Below are 5,194 nucleotides of genomic sequence, written 5' to 3'. Positions count from 1 at the left end.
CACCTAAATACCTGGGAGTCACTGGACCATGCTCTGACCTACAAGAAGCATTGCCTGAACATCAAGCAAAAAGTGGGTGCTAGAAACAATATCATACGAAAGCTGACTGGCACAACCTGGGCATCACAACCAGATACAGTGAAGACATCTGCCCTTGCGCTGTGCTACTCTGCTGCTGAGTATGCATGCCCAGTGTGGAACACATCTCACCACACTGAAACAGTGGATGTGGCCCTTAATGAGACATGCCGCATTATCACAGGGTGTCTGCGCCCTACACCACTGGAGAAATTGCACTGCTTAGCCGGTATTGCACCACCTGACATCCGCCGGGAAGTAGCAGCCAATAGTGAAAGGACCAAGGCAGAGACATCTCCAGCTCATCCCCTGTTTGGGTATCAGCCAGCACATCAATGACTTAAATCTAGAAATAGTTTTCTAAGATCTACAGAGAGACTCGCTGGAACACCTCAGCAAGCGAGAATCCAAAAGTGGCAGGCTCAAACCCAGAACCTCAACTAATGGCTGATACCAAATGAGAGACTCCCTCCTGGGCACATTGGGTGATTTGGAAGGCACTGAACAGACTGTGCTCTGGCACCACGAGATACAGAGCCAACCTTCAGAAATGGGGCTACAGGGTGGAATCCTCAGCATGCAAGTGCAGAGAAGAGCAAACCACTGACCACCTGCTGCAATGCACCCTGAGCCCTGCCACATGCACCATGGAGGACCTTCTTGCAGCAACACCAGAAGCACTCCAAGTGGCCAGATACTGGTCAAAGGACATTTAACCAACTACCAAGCTCACAAGTTTTGTATTTGTCTGTTTGTTTGCTTTATTCTGTTAGAAATGTAATATAATGGACTGGTTGCTCTGACACGACAAATAAATAAATAAATAAATAGTTCAAATATTAAGACACACAGGTCTACAAATGCATATGATTCCCTCCCACAGTTCTCAACCCTGTCATAAAGTCTTGAGTTCTAAACAAGAATAAACTTTCTTAGATATATTGCAGATAAGGATCTTTCTGATAATAAATTTACAAGTCTCACTAAACATAGAAGTCTACTTCTACATTGACTTCAAGGCACATTGTCTTCTGATAGATTTATTTCCCTCAATTTCTTTGTTTTGGTATCCAGTCAACCTTAAACCATGAGTGTTAAATATATGTACATTCTATGACTACTGCATTTTAATCGATATGTGTGTTTTATAGTAAAGTATTTTAATATATGTATTTTATTTTATATATTTTATTTTATGTTGACATATTTTGACTGTGCCATGAAGAGAGGTGGGTAACAAATTGTAATAATAATGGGCCACTGTGAGTTTTCTAGGCTGTCTGACCATGTTCCAGAAGCATTCTTTCCTGACGTTTCACCCACATCTATGGCAGGCATCCTCAGAGGCTGTGAGATCTATTGGAAACTAGGAAAATGGAGTTTATATATCTGTGGAATAATGTCCAGGGTGGGAGAAAGAACTCTTGTCTGTTCGACCTTGTTGGCCACCTTGATTAGCATTGAATGGCCTTGCAGCTTCAAAGCTGAGAATGCCTGCCAAAGATGTGGGCAAAACGTCAGGAGAGAATCCTTCAGGAACATGGCCATACAGCCTGGAATACTCGCAATGGCCCAGTGATTCCAGCTATGAAAGCCGACAACACAATAATAATAATAATAATAATTTTATCTACAAGGTGCCCTTTGTGGGTATGAATTTCAGAGTAAACAAAGTCTGCAATTTTGTTAGCATTTGTCTGCATGAATACATTTCCGCTCCCTTGGCAGCCACCTCTCCACAAAAGTCAACGTTGACACTGAAATACAACACCACTGAGCTCTGCGAGTGCAGCATTCTTCCAAATGAAGCAGAGAGTGTTTGAGGGTCGGGACATCCGTAGGGAGACCAAGGAAGGGGCTTGTTTATAAAGCTATTTTCCTCCCAACCCTGTTCTATGCCTGCAAAACATGGACTATCTACAGATGTCACATGCAACTCCTGGAACAATTCCATCAGTGTTGGCTTCGAAAAATCGTGCAAATCTCTTGGGAAGACAGGTGGACAAATGTCAGCGTGATGGAAGAAGCAAAGACCACCAGTGTTGAAACAATGCTCCTCCACCATCAACTGCTGGACCAGCCACGTTGTCCGAATGCCTGATCACCATCTCCCAAAGCAGTTGCTCTACTCCGAACTCAAGAACGGAAAACAGAGTGTTGGTGGACAGGAAAAGAGATTTAAAGATGGGTTCAAAGCCAACCTTAAAAACGGTGGCATAGACATCGAGAACTGAGAAGCCATGACCCTTGAGCGCTCTAGCTGGAGGTCAGCTGTGACCAGCAGTGCTGTAGAATTTGAAGTGGCATGAATGAAGGGCGAAAGAGAGAAACATGCCAAGAGGATGAGGGCACATCAAGCCAACCTTAATCGGGACTGCCTTTTGTCTGGAAACGGATGCCCTCACTGCAGGAGAACATGGGGATGAAGAATAGGGCTCCACAGTCACCTACGTACCCACCACCAGAACACTGAATTTGGAGGACAATCTTACTCGGACAACAAGGGATCGCCTAAGTAAGTAAGTATGAATACCAATCAGAGCATCTTTGGACTACAACTCCAGCATTGTAATGAGACTTTCTCCTATTTATGCTTATTCCTATTCATGCTTATGACATGCCGGTTGACTCAGCCACCTGCCCTTTGTCTTAATCTCACCTTTAGGTATTTTCTGGATAAAAAAGGGAGGCTTGCCACTCTGGGTGGGGCCTTTTGTACTGGTCAGGATGGTTATCACAGAGCAAAGAGAGAGCTCAGAGTAAACGGAGGGTGACTCACATTGGCTCGCTTTCTGTTTGTTTTGGAAGCCGCCTCCCCATTGCAGAAAGAGACGTCACCCAGTCTCAAAGCCACAGCCATCATCACTGATGAGGGGAATATTAGGAAGCGAGGAGACAGCAACCTGTCACTCAATAGGTGCAAGAGAAGACGTGAAAGACCTTGTAGGCAAGGGAAAGTATTTTGTACAAGGCTCATTGGGTGGCCATTGTACTGGAAACCAGTCTGCCCCAACAGACTTTTATCTTTGCTGGGCTTTCTGTATGTTCTTGGGGAGGAGTCACAGCTGCCAATCTGTCATGTATGGACTTTGGAGCAAGCCAGCCCTCTCTGGCTTTGCCCTGATCTCCTCTAATTCTTTGTATTTCCTTGAATTACACGATGTAACACAATTTCGGAAAAAAAACTTCTGTTACTGGTTTGAAAGTGTTATTCCTGTTCAATTGCTTTGAAAGGAGTTGTTTATTTATTTATTTAAAACACTTATATTCCGCCCTTCTCACCCCGAAGGGGACTCAGAGCGGAGCACAACATATACATGGCAAATATTCAATGCCTGGAGACAACACATAAACATTAAAAAACATTTATCTAAATATTAAAATACACCATTTAAAATAACAATTTAAAACCGTCCTAGCCATCCGCATCAAATCCAATTGGCCCTGTCATCTTTCCCATTGTTGCTTCATTTATTTATTTATTTATTTATTTACTGCATTTGTAGACCGCCGTTCTCAGCCCTAGGGCGACTCACGGCGGTGTACAACATATAAAAACAATTTACAATAAAGGCAATATCACAAACAACAATAACAACATGACTATCAATAATACAATTACACTAAATCATTCGCAGCGTCTCATCATAGAATCACAATCCAGTCTCGTTATCCATATTCCGTTCCAATCATCATTGCCAATTGTTGTAGAACTTAGTCAAAAGCCTTCTCAAACAACCACGTCTTTAGTCTCTTGCGGAATGTCATAAGGGAGGGCGCCTGTCTGATGTCTACAGGGAGGGTGTTCCACAGCCGGGGGGCCACCACCGAGAAGGCCCTATCCCTCGTCCCCGCCAGACGTGCCTGTGAGGCAGGCGGGATCGAGAGAAGGGCCTCCCCAGACGATCTCAAAGTCCTCGTGGGCTCATAGGCCGAGATGCGGTCAGATAGGTATTTTGGGCCGGAACCGTTTAGAGCTTTGTAGGCCAACACCAGCACCTTGAATTGGGCCCGGTAGCAGATCGGCAGCCAATGGAGCTGGAACAACAAGGGCGTTGTGTGCTCCCTGCGTCCCGCTCCTGTTAGTAACATGGCTGCCGCGCGCTGGACTAGCTGGAGCTTCCGGGCCGTCTTCAAGGGCAGCCCCACGTAGAGAGCTGCTAGTAACATGGCTGCCGCGCGCTGGACTAGCTGGAGCTTCCGGGCCGTCTTCAAGGGCAGCCCCACGTAGAGAGCGTTGCAGTAGTCAAGGCGGGATGTGACCAGAGCGTGTACTACCGCGGCCAAGTCAGACTTCCCGAGGTACGGGCGCAGCTGGCGCACGAGCCTGAGCTGTGCAAATGCTCCCCTGGTCACCGCTGAAACCTGGGGATCCAGGCTCAACGATGAATCCAGGATCACACCCAAGCTGCGAACCTGCGCCTTCAAGGGGAGTGCGACCCCATCCAGCACAGGCTGTAACCCTATACCCTGTTCGGCCTTGCGAATGACCAGGAGTACCTCTGTCTTGTCTGGATTTAATTTCATTGCCCTGTCCCGAAAGCTTGGTCCCACAGCCAAGTTTTTACCATCCTTCTAAAGGACAGGAGGGAGGGGGCCGACCTGCTCTCACAAGGAAGGGAGTTCCATAGCCGGGGAGCAATCGCCAAGAAGGTCCTGTCTCTCATCCCCACCAATCGCACCTGTGACAATGGCGGGGCGGAAAGCAGGGCCTCCCCGGAGGATTTTAATCTCTACGATGGTACATAGATGCGTTTGGACAGGTAATTTGGGCCGGGGTCGTTTAGGGCTTTATAGGCCAAAGTCAGCACTTTGAATTGTGCCCAGTAGCAAACTGGCAGCCAGTGGAGCTGGCGTAACATGGGAGTTGTATGCTCCCTGTATGCCGCCCCAGTTATTAACCTGGCTGCCTCTCGTTGGACTATTTGAAGCTTCCGAGCAGTCTTCAAAGGCAACCCCACGTAGAGTGCGTTGCAGTAGTCTATCCTAGATGTAACGAGAGCGTGGACCACCATGGCCAAGTCTGACTTTCCAAGGTACAGGCACAGCTGGCGAACAAGTTTTAATTGTGCGAAAGTTCCCCTGGCCACCACTGCCACCTGGGATTCCAGGCTCA

The sequence above is a fragment of the Anolis sagrei genome, chromosome 10, assembly GCF_037176765.1.
Source record: "Anolis sagrei isolate rAnoSag1 chromosome 10, rAnoSag1.mat, whole genome shotgun sequence".
Lineage (NCBI taxonomy): Eukaryota > Metazoa > Chordata > Lepidosauria > Squamata > Dactyloidae > Anolis > Anolis sagrei.
The sequence above is the reverse complement of the archived record's forward strand: the minus strand, read 5'-3'. Positions refer to the sequence as shown.